We start from the raw sequence: 12297 nt of genomic DNA, 5'->3' as shown, positions 1-12297 counted from the left end.
CCAATAATAAGAACATACCTCCCTGCAATTCCTTGAGAAGACGACCCGAGATTTAAATACTTCGGTTATCAATTTACTTAAGGGTTTGTTACTTGTGACAACCAAAACTTTTGCACGAAGGAATTTCTGTTAGTTTAGAAGCTATATCTACAACGCAAATATTTTTATAAATTCTTTACTAGCAAAAATCCTAACGTCAAAAAATGGCGCCGTTGCCGGAGAATTGCAAACATGTGCCTTATTATTGATTATTGTAAATATTTTTCAAAAATTTTTTTTTCCTTTTTTCGTTAGTTTTTGTTTTTATTATCTCTTACTACTATGAACTCTCACCCCTTTGGCTATGAGTCTGGTTATAATTATGTTGCAGGAAGAGGAGATTATAATGACAACATGCACCATGGTTGGAACAATCAAAGATGGGAGGAGCCACAAGGATTTGATCAACCCTCATGGCAACAACCACCTCTAATGGACTATCAACAACCATTCTGTGATGCATATCAAGGAAATGGCTATGGTGAGCAATCTTTTGACTATCAACAACCACCACCATACGCCTATGAACCCCCTTCTCAACATAGCTTTGGACCACCATACTCACAAGTCCCTTTCCACCATTCACCTCCATATGACCCTAACCCTCATCCACCATACCAACCACCTTATGAGCCAAATGAACCATACACAGAACCACCACCTTTCCAACACAACTACTCTCATGAATCACCACCTCAATATTCACCATCTCCATATCATTATCAAGATGAACCACCTTCCTATTATGAACCCTCTCTCCCAACCAATGAATCCTCATATCCACCCCAACCTCCAATGGATGACAGACTTCATGTTATTCTTCAAAGGCAAGAAAGGATGAATACGAGTGTGCTAAATTTCGTGGCCGCCTTAGGCGAGTTAGTAAATATATTAGCTTCCCGACGTTCGGACACTCAAGGAACCCCATGGCTTCATGTGGACAATCTAATGAAGAACGTAGCATGAAGGAGACATTAGAAACTCCGGAGGACAACGAGGAACATGGCTTTGTATTGGAACAAGTAGAGGAAGCCATAATAGTTGCAGAGGAAGAAGTGGTTGAAGACTTAGGAGATGCTGAACCTCCATGGGAAAGTCAAGACAAAGAGCCTCCTTCCAAGATGGTTGCAATTGATGTTGAGGAGGGTGTACAACCTCCAAGGCATATCATAGCTAAAGACTTGGAAGAGGTTGATCAAGTGACGGAGATTCAAGAAGAAGACGCACAACCTCCCATGCCCTTGGTAAGTAATGAAGAAGAGATCGAATTGGAAGAAAGCTACCAAGAGGAAGAGGTTGAAATTAAAGAAGCTTGCAAAGAGGTGGTAGTTATCAGAGAAGAGCACAAGGAGTGGAGCTTGCAATTTCATTAAAAAGACCTCCCCCTAAGTTGCCATCATCCTTCACAACATTCAAGTGGGTAAAATTCATATCCCTTAGCTTTCTGATCCCACTTGAATATGGGCTACTGGAGACGGATGGCCAACTTAGATCTCTTTGTGACATTAAGAGTAAGAGGAAGATGGCCAGTGGTAAGAATTGTCCTGCAAGGTTCATCATGGTTTGAAGCTCAGAGTTTAAATGCAAAGGTTGGTGTAAAGCTCAACTGAATGGGTCTAGGAAGTTGTTTGGCCGCTTACGTGAGAATTCAGACTGCTTGCCACCCGGATGGAACAATATTGCTCAACCAAAAGACGGGTGCAAAAGCAAGGTCTGGGACCCCGGAATCCACTCTACCATTCACCACTCTTGGGGCCTTGTCACTTGATTTAACTTGCTTGAAGGCTTTCTGCGCCTAGTTTGGGATCCCGAAGGCTATTGGAAGTACAAACATTGGTGGAGATTCCTGGATCAATACAAGCACAAGCCACCCTAGCAGAAAGCTCATCAAATGTCCAACTTAAAGACTATAACTAAAAGTGCTAGGTGGGAGACAACCCACCATGGTATGATCGTTCATTTTGCAATTTTAATTTTATTTAGTTTTGTTGGTTTTTGAGATTTATTTTATTTTATTGAACCTGGAATCATGCATAGCATTCACATTAAGCACTGCATTTGCATCTGCATATTGCATTAAAAAAATGGAAAAACACGCACGCGACGCGGCAGCGTCACTGACGCGTCCGCGTCACTAGTGCGTTGGGAAGAAAAGAATTGAACAGAGAGTCACGCGAGAGCGTGGCTGGAGGCGCGCCTTTAGCATACTTTGACCCCACGCGACCGCGTCACCCACGCGGCCGCGTGCCATGAAAATCAACGTCAAAAAGGTGCACGGCCGAAAGTTGTGCTGAAATTGGGCTGGACTCGTGCTAGAAGCCCAAGCCCTCTCACGCAAATGCGTGCTCCACGCGGCCGCGTCGTCTTTCAAAAATGGCCATCCACGCGATCGCGTCACCCAAATTTTTGGCAAAATGCAATTCAAACAGAGAGTTGTGTGAATGCGAGGCGGCACTCTCGCCACTAGCACAAATCAAGTGACGCGATCACGTGACCCACGCATCCGCGTCGCCTGACCTTATTGCGCACCACGCGGCCGCGTCACCCACGCGACCGTGTCGCCAGCGTCGCACACCTTAACCGAATATGCCAAAATATTTTATCTTTTCTTCCCCAATCCTAATTTTTCCGCCTTCCTTTCTTACTTACTTCTTCTTCCCTTCTTTCCCTTCTCATTCTTCTTATCTTTCATTTTCTCTTACTTAATTGCATACTTTCATTCATTGCATTATTTTCATTGGTGTTGGAATTTTATTTGGGTCATTGTTTTTCTATATTTTTGTGGATTATTTGACAATTATATATTACTTTTTAAAGGGTTGCTTGCATGTTCAATTTAATACTTTCAACCAGCTTATTTACCATGCATGCTATGTGCTTGTGAAAATGCCCGTATGGCATTGTACACTATTTTTAAGATTTCTTTTAATCTTCTACTATAAATGCTTGCTTTTCACACAACCCTTTTTATATTTTATTAATTAAATATAATTGTCATTACAAACGTTATTGTTAGTTTCTTACGACTAACAATACATTAAAGCTTTTGATGCTTGATCTATGCTACTCATGCCCCTGCCGGCATGCTAATAAACATCTTGCATCCAATACTCCCCATGCCTTGCTATATTTCCATTGATGAACTGATCACATGGAATCGCAACCATGTCTTCCATTCACTATTTTCCTTACTTGGCATGATATTCACTCGTACCGCCCTCCTCTTTGCTCTACACCTTTGACTTCATATCCCTTTCTCTTCTCCCTTTTTCAGGCTGGCCACCAGAACGGGTAAGGAGAAAGCTTCTACAATGAGCAACAGCTGAGAAACCACAACACCCGCCCACCTGTACTTCTCAGCATGCACCGAAGACGGTGCAATCTTTAAGTGTGGGGAGGTCAATACCGATCTCCACGGGTTAGTTAGCCCCTTCTCAACACCAATTTTTTTTTCATTGTTGCATTTGCATGTTTGTTTCTTTTTATGCATATTTTACCACTTGGTTAAAGTAATATTTTCTTTTTCAAGGAATTTTTATAGTATTTCACTAATTTGAATAAAACATTTTGAAAAACTTGTTTGAAGAAATATTATTTTGGAACATAGTTTAGAGCTCGAACACACAAAACCAATGAGATTTTGAGCCTATTTGATTGGTTGCATTTTATCAACCAATATTTTATTTTTGGTGTGTGTTTCTCTCTCTAAAATTATGATCTTTGTCTTGCTTAATTCTATATTTTCATTATTTGATGTATGCATGCACTTATATGATTGAGGCCTTGTTTCACTGAGCTTACATACCCTTATGGCCTTACCTTTTATTATCCTTTGCAAACCCATGTTGAGCCTATTTTACCCCTTGTTCTTTACTTTAGCTCATTGGTGCACGAAATTGTGATCAATACTTTTCACAACTCAAATAATCCCCGGTAATGAATCCAAAAAAACTTGGTGTTCAATACCATGGCATAAACACAACTTCGCACAACTAACCAGCAAGTGTACTGGGTCGTCCAAGTAATAAACCTTACGCGAGTAAGGGTCGATCCCACAGAGATTGTTGGTATGAAGCAAGCTATGGTCATCTTGTAAATCTTAGTCAGGCAAACTCAAATGGATATGGTGATGAACGCATAAAAACATAAAGATAAAGATAGAGGTACTTATGTAATTCATTGGTAGGAACTTCAGATAAGCGCATGAAGATGCCTTCCCTTCCGTCTCTCTGCTTTCCTACTGTCTTCATCCAATCCTTCTTACTCCTTTCCATGGCAAGCTTATGCAAGGGTTTCACCGTTGTCAGTGGCTACCTCCCATCCTCTCAGTGAAAATGTTCCTATGCTCTGTCACAGCATGGCTAATCATCTGTCGGTTCTCGGTCAGGCCGGAATAGAATCCAGCGATTCTTTTGCGTCTGTCACTAACGCCCCGCCTGCTAGGAGTTTGAAGCACGTCACAGTCATTCAATCATTGAATCCTACTCAGAATACCACAGACAAGGTTAGACCTTCCGGATTCTCTTGAATGCCGCCATCAGTTCTAGCCTATACCACGAAGACTCTGATCTCACGGAATGGTTGGCTCGGTTGTCAGGCGAGCACTCGGTTGTCAGGCGATCAACCATGCATCGTGCAATCAGGAATCCAAGAGATATTCACCCAATCGAAGGTAGAACGGAGGTGGTTGTCAGTCACACGTTCATAGGTGAGAATGATGATGAGTGTCACGGATCATCACATTCATCAAGTTGAAGAACAAGTGATATCTTAGAACAAGAACAAGCGGAATTGAATGGAAGAACAATAGTAATTGCATTAATACTCGAGGTACAGCAGAGCTCCACACCTTAATCTATGGTGTGTAGAAACTCCACCGTTGAAAATACATAAGAACAAGGTCTAGGCATGGCCATGAGGCCAGCCTCCCAATGATCTAAGATAGCATAACAATGAAGATAGCTACCCCTCGATGTCCCAATACAATAGTAAAAGGTCCTACTTATAGAAAACTAGTAGCCTAAGGTTTACAGAAATGAGTAAATGACATAAAAATCCACTTCCGGGCCCACTTGGTGTGTGCTTGGGCTGAGCAATGAAGCATTTTCGTGCAGAGACCTCTCTTGGAGTTAAACGCCAGCTTTTATGCCAGTTTGGGCGTTTAACTCCCATTTTGGTGCCAGTTCCAGCGTTTAACGCTGGGATTTCTGAGGGTGACTTTGAACGCCGGTTTGGGCCATCAAATCTTGGGCAAAGTATGGACTATCATATATTGCTGGAAAGCCCAGGATGTCTACTTTCCAACGCCATTGAGAGCGCGCCAATTGGGCTTCTGTAGCTCTAGAAAATCCGCTTCGAGTGCAGGGAGGTCAGAATCCAACAGCATCTGCAGTCCTTTTCAGTCTCTGAATCAGATTTTTGCTCAGGTCCCTCAATTTCAGCCAGAAAATACCTGAAATCACAGAAAAACACACAAACTCATAGTAAAGTCCAGAAAAGTGAATTTTAACTAAAAACTAATAAAAATATACTAAAAACTAACTAGATCATACTAAAAACATACTAAAAACAATGCCAAAAAGCGTACAAATTATCCGCTCATCACAACACCAAACTTAAATTGTTGCTTGTCCTCAAGCAACTGAAAATCAAATAAGATAAAAAGAAGAGAATATGCAATGAATTCCAAAAACATCTATGAAGATCAGTATCAATTAGATGAGCGGGGCTTTTAGCTTTTTGCCTCTGAACAGTTTTGGCATCTCACTCTATCCTTTGAAATTCAGAATGGTTGGCTTCTTTAGGAACTCAGAATCCAGATGGTGTTATTGATTCTCCTAGTTAAGTATGATGATTCTTGAACATAGCTACTTATTGAGTCTTGGCCGTGGCCCAAAGCACTCTGTCTTCCAGTATTACCACCGGATACATACATGCCACAGACACATAATTGGGTGAACCTTTTCAGATTGTGACTCAGCTTTGCTAGAGTCCCCAATTAGAGGTGTCCAGGGTTCTTAAGCACACTCTTTTTGCCTTGGATCACAACTTTATTTCTTTTTCTTTCTTTTTCTCCCCTTTTCTCTATATTATTTTTTTTTTCGATTTTTTTTTTCATTGCTTTTTCTTGCTTCAAGAATCATTTTTATGATTTTTCAGATCCTCAGTAACATGTCTCCTTTTTCATCATTCTTTCAAGAGCCAACATTCATGAACCACAAATTCAAGATACATATGCACTGTTTAAGCATGCATTCAGAAGACAAAAGTAATGCCACCACATCAAAATAATTAAACTGTTATAAAATTCAAAATTCATGCAATTCTTCTCTTTTTCAATTAAGAACATATTTTATTTAAGAAAGGTGATGGATTCATAGGACATTCATAACTTTAAGGCATAGACACTAAGACACTAATGATCACAAGACACAAACATGGACAAACATAAGCATTAAAATTCGAAAAACAGGAAAATAAAGAACAAGGAAATTAAGGAACGGGTCCACCTTAGTGATGGCGGCTCTTTCTTCCTCTTGAAGATCCTATGGAGTGCTTAAGCTCCTCAATGTCTCTTCCTTGTCTTTGTTGCTCCTCTCTCATGATTCTTTGATCTTCTCTAATTTCATGGAGGATGATGGAGTGTTCTTGGTGCTCCACCCTTAGTTGTCCCATGTTGGAACTCAATTCTCCTAGGGAGGTGTTTAGTTGCTCCCAATAGTTTTGTGGAGGAAAGTGCATCCCTTGAGGTATCTCAGGGATCTCATGATGAGTGGGGTCTCTTGTGTGCTCCATCCTCTTCTTCGGATCTCATGTTGGATCTCCGGATGTTCACCCTTTTTGAGTGAAAAAGGGACCTCGGGGATCACCTTCTTCAAGGCCACAACTTCATAGAAGTGGTCTTGATGCACCCTTGAGATGAATCTCTCCATCTCCCATGACTCGGAGGTGGAAGCTTTTGTCTTCCCTTTCCTCCTTCTAGAGGTTTCTCCGGCCTTGGATGCCATAAATGGTTATGGAAAAACAAAAAGCAATGCTTTTACCACACCAAACTTAAAATGTTTGCTCGTCCTCGAGCAAAAGAAGAAAGAAGAGAGGAGAAGAAGAAGAAATGAGGAGAAAGGGAATGGCTTTGTGTTCGGCCAAAAAAGGGGGGAGAAATGGTGTTTAGGTTGTGTGGAAAGGGAGGAGTGAAGGAGGGTTTATATAGGAGAGGGGGAAGGGTAGGGTTCGGTCATTTGAGGGTGGGTTTGGGTGGGAAAGTGGTTTGAATTTGAATGGTGAGGTAGGTGGGGTTTTATGAAGGATGGATGTGAGTGGTGAAGAGAAAGATGGGATTTGATAGGTGAAGGGTTTTTGGGGAAGAGGTGTTGAGGTGATTGGTGAATGGGTGAAGAAGAGAGAGAGTGGTGGGGTAGGTGGGGATCCTGTGGGGTCCACAGATCCTGAGGTGTCAAGGAAAAGTCATCCCTGCACCAAATGGCAAGCAAGATCTCGTTTTGTGCCAATTCTGGCGTTAAACACCGGGCTGGTGCCCATTTCTGGCGTTTAACGCCAGCTTCTTGCCCTTTTCTGGCGTTTAACGCCAGTCTGGTGCCCCTTTCTGGCGTTAAACGCCCAGAATGGTGCCAGACTGGGCGTTAAACGCCCAACAGCTAGCCTCACTGGCGTTTAAACGCCAGTAGGTGCGTCCTCCAGGGTGTGCTATTTTTCTTCCTGTTTTTCATTCTGTTTTTGCTTTTTTCATTGATTTTGTGACTTCTTATGATCATCAACCTACAAAAAATATAAAATAACAAAAGAAAATAGTTAATTATAAAACATTGGGTTGCCTCCCAACAAGCGCTTCTTTAATGTCATTAGCTTGATAGAGGACTCTTATGGAGCCTCAGAAATGCTCAGAGCTATGTTGGAACCTCCCAACACCAAACTTAGAGTTTGAATGTGGGGGTTCAACACCAAACTTAGAGTTTGGTTGTGGCCTCCCAACACCAAACTTAGAGTTTGACTGTGGGGGCTCTGTTTGGCTCTGTTTTGAGAGAAGCTCTTCATGCTTCCTCTCCATGATGACAGAGGGATATCCTTGGGCCTTAAACACCAAGGATTCTTCATTCACTTGAATGATCAACTCTCCTCTATCAACATCAATCACAGCCCTTGCTGTGGCTAGGAAGGGTCTGCCAAGGATGATGGATTCATCCATGCACTTCCCAGTCTCTAGGACTATGAAATCAGTAGGGATGTAATGGTCTTCAACTTTAACCAGAACATCCTCTACAAGTCCATGGGCTTGTTTTCTTGAGTTGTCTGCCATCTCTAGTGAGATTTTTACAGCTTGTACCTCAGAGATCCCTAACTTCTCCATTACAGAGAGAGGCATGAGGTTTACACTTGACCCTAAGTCACACAAGGCCTTCTTGAAGGTCATGGTGCCTATGGTACAAGGTATTGAAAACTTCCCAGGATCCTGTCTCTTTTGAGGCAGTTTCTGCCTAGACAAGTCATCCAGTTCCTTGGTGAGCAAAGGGGATTCATCCTCCCAAGTCTCATTTCCAAATAACTTGTTATTTAGCTTCATGATTGCTCCAAGGTATTTAGCAACTTGCTCTTCAGTGACATACTCATCCTCTTCAGAGGAAGAATACTCATCAGAGCTCATGAATGGCAGAAGTAAGTCCAATGGAATCTCTATGGTCTCAGTTTGAGCCTCAGATTCCCATGGTTCCTCATTGGGGAACTCATTGGAGGCCAGTGGACACCCAGTGAGGCCTTCCTCAGTGGCGTTCACTGCCTCTCCTTCCTCCCAAAATTCGGCCATGTTGATGACCTTGCACTCTCCTTTTGGATTTTCTTCTGTATTGCTTGGGAGAGTACTAGGAGGGAGTTCAGTAATTTTCTTGCTCAGCTGACCCACTTGTGCCTCCAAATTTCTAATGGAGGATCTTGTTTCAGTCATGAAACTTTGAGTGGTTTTGATCAGATCAGAGACCATGGTTGCTAAGTCAGAGTTATTCTGCTTAGAACTCTCTGTCTGTTGCTGAGAAGATGATGAAAAAGGCTTGCTATTGCTAAACCTGTTTCTTCCACCATTATTGTTGTTGAAACCTTGTTGGGGTCTCTGTTGATCCTTCCATGAAAAATTTGGATGATTTCTCCATGAAGGATTATAGGTGTTTCCATAGGGTTCTCCCATGTAATTCACCTCTTCCATTGAAGGGTTCTCAGGATCATAAGCTTCTTCCTCAGATGAAGCCTCCTTAGTACTGCTTGGTGCATTTTGCATTCCAGACAGACTTTGAGAAATCATATTGACTTGTTGAGTCAATATTTTATTCTGAGCCAATATGGCATTCAGAGTGTCAATCTCAAGAATTCCTTTCTTCTGACTAGTCCCATTGTTCACAGGATTTCTTTCAGAAGTGTACATGAATTGGTTATTTGCAACCATTTCAATCAGTTCTTGAGCTTCAGTAGGCGTCTTCTTCAGATGAAGAGATCCTCCTGCAGAGCTATCCAAAGACATCTTGGATAGTTCAGAGAGACCATCATAGAAAATACCTATGATGCTCCATTCAGAAAGCATATTAGAAGGACACTTTCTGATCAATTATTTGTATCTTTCCCAAGCTTCATAAAGGGATTCTCCTTCCTTCTGTCTGAAGGTTTGGACTTCCACTCTAAGCTTACTCAATTTTTGAGGTGGAAAGAACTTTGCCAAGAAGGCATTGACTAGCTTTTCCCAAGAGTCCAGGCTTTCTTTAGGTTGAGAGTCCAACCATGTTCTAGCTCTGTCTCTTACAGCAAAAGGGAATAGCATAAGTCTGTAGACCTCAGGGTCAACCCCATTAGTCTTGACAGTGTCACAGATTTGCAAGAACTCAGCTAAGAACTGATGAGGATCTTCCAATGGAAGTCCATGGAACTTGCAATTCTGTTGCATTAGAGAAACTAATTGAGGCTTAAGCTCAAAGTTGTTTGCTCCAATGGCAGGGATAGAGATGCTTCTCCCATAGAAATCGGGAGTAGGTGCAGTAAAGTCATCCAGCACCTTCCTTGCATTGTTGGCATTGTTGTTTTCGGCTGCCATGTGTCCTTCTTCTTTGAAGAATTCGGTCAGGTCCTCTAAAGAGAGTTGTGCTTTGGCTTCTCTTAGCTTTCTCTTCAAGGTCCTTTCAGGTTCAGGATCAGCCTCAACAAGAATGCCTTTGTCTTTGCTCCTGCTCATATGAAAGAGAAGAGAACAAGAAAATGTGGAATCCTCTATGTCACAGTATAGAGATTCCTTAAAGTGTCGCCAGCATGTCGCACACCTTAACCGAATATGCCAAAATATTTTATCTTTTCTTCCCCAATCCTAATTTTTCCGCCTTCCTTTCTTACTTACTTCTTCTTCCCTTCTTTCCCTTCTCATTCTTCTTATCTTTCATTTTCTCTTACTTAATTGCATACTTTCATTCATTGCATTATTTTCATTGGTGTTGGAATTTTATTTGGGTCATTGTTTTTCTATATTTTTGTGGATTATTTGACAATTATATATTACTTTTTAAAGGGTTGCTTGCATGTTCAATTTAATACTTTCAACCAGCTTATTTACCATGCATGCTATGTGCTTGTGAAAATGCCCGTATGGCATTGTACACTATTTTTAAGATTTCTTTTAATCTTCTACTATAAATGCTTGCTTTTCACACAACCCTTTTTATATTTTATTAATTAAATATAATTGTCATTACAAACGTTATTGTTAGTTTCTTACGACTAACAATACATTAAAGCTTTTGATGCTTGATCTATGCTACTCATGCCCCTGCCGGCATGCTAATAAACATCTTGCATCCAATACTCCCCATGCCTTGCTATATTTCCATTGATGAACTGATCACATGGAATCGCAACCATGTCTTCCATTCACTATTTTCCTTACTTGGCATGATATTCACTCGTACCGCCCTCCTCTTTGCTCTACAACTTTGACTTCATATCCCTTTCTCTTCTCCCTTTTTCAGGCTGGCCACCAGAACGGGTAAGGAGAAAGCTTCTACAATGAGCAACAGCTGAGAAACCACAACACCCGCCCACCTGTACTTCTCAGCATGCACCGAGGACGGTGCAATCTTTAAGTGTGGGGAGGTCAATACCGATCTCCACGGGTTAGTTAGCCCCTTCTCAACACCAATTTTTTTTTCATTGTTGCATTTGCATGTTTGTTTCTTTTTATGCATATTTTACCACTTGGTTAAAGTAATATTTTCTTTTTCAAGGAATTTTTATAGTATTTCACTAATTTGAATAAAACATTTTGAAAAACTTGTTTGAAGAAATATTATTTTGGAACATAGTTTAGAGCTCGAACACACAAAACCAATGAGATTTTGAGCCTATTTGATTGGTTGCATTTTATCAACCAATATTTTATTTTTGGTGTGTGTTTCTCTCTCTAAAATTATGATCTTTGTCTTGCTTAATTCTATATTTTCATTATTTGATGTATGCATGCACTTATATGATTGAGGCCTTGTTTCACTGAGCTTACATACCCTTATGGCCTTACCTTTTATTATCCTTTGCAAACCCATGTTGAGCCTATTTTACCCCTTGTTCTTTACTTTAGCTCATTGGTGCACGAAATTGTGATCAATACTTTTCACAACTCAAATAATCCCCGGTAATGAATCCAAAAAAACTTGGTGTTCAATACCATGGCATAAACACAACTTCGCACAACTAACCAGCAAGTGTACTGGGTCGTCCAAGTAATAAACCTTACGCGAGTAAGGGTCGATCCCACAGAGATTGTTGGTATGAAGCAAGCTATGGTCATCTTGTAAATCTTAGTCAGGCAAACTCAAATGGATATGGTGATGAACGCATAAAAACATAAAGATAAAGATAGAGGTACTTATGTAATTCATTGGTAGGAACTTCAGATAAGCGCATGAAGATGCCTTCCCTTCCGTCTCTCTGCTTTCCTACTGTCTTCATCCAATCCTTCTTACTCCTTTCCATGGCAAGCTTATGCAAGGGTTTCACCGTTGTCAGTGGCTACCTCCCATCCTCTCAGTGAAAATGTTCCTATGCTCTGTCACAGCATGGCTAATCATCTGTCGGTTCTCGGTCAGGCCGGAATAGAATCCAGCGATTCTTTTGCGTCTGTCACTAACGCCCCGCCTGCTAGGAGTTTGAAGCACGTCACAGTCATTCAATCATTGAATCCTACTCAGAATACCACAGACAAGGTTAGACCTTCCGGATTCT

At 41.2% G+C, this 12297-nt stretch overlaps 1 non-coding gene across 1 annotated transcript; it reads left to right on the top strand.

Annotated features, from left to right (window-relative positions):
- The first annotated feature begins 9616 nt into the window (after positions 1 to 9616).
- Positions 9617 to 9724, top strand: LOC112704406 (small nucleolar RNA R71). Its single transcript, XR_003155032.1, has one exon. It is a non-coding gene; the product is annotated as a small nucleolar RNA R71 (small nucleolar RNA).
- The last annotated feature ends 2573 nt before the right edge of the window (positions 9725 to 12297 follow it).

The sequence above is a fragment of the Arachis hypogaea genome, chromosome 7 (assembly GCF_003086295.3).
Source record: "Arachis hypogaea cultivar Tifrunner chromosome 7, arahy.Tifrunner.gnm2.J5K5, whole genome shotgun sequence".
Taxonomy (NCBI): Eukaryota; Viridiplantae; Streptophyta; class Magnoliopsida; order Fabales; family Fabaceae; genus Arachis; species Arachis hypogaea.
Note: the sequence above shows the minus strand (reverse complement) of the source record. Positions and strands in the feature narration are given on the sequence as shown.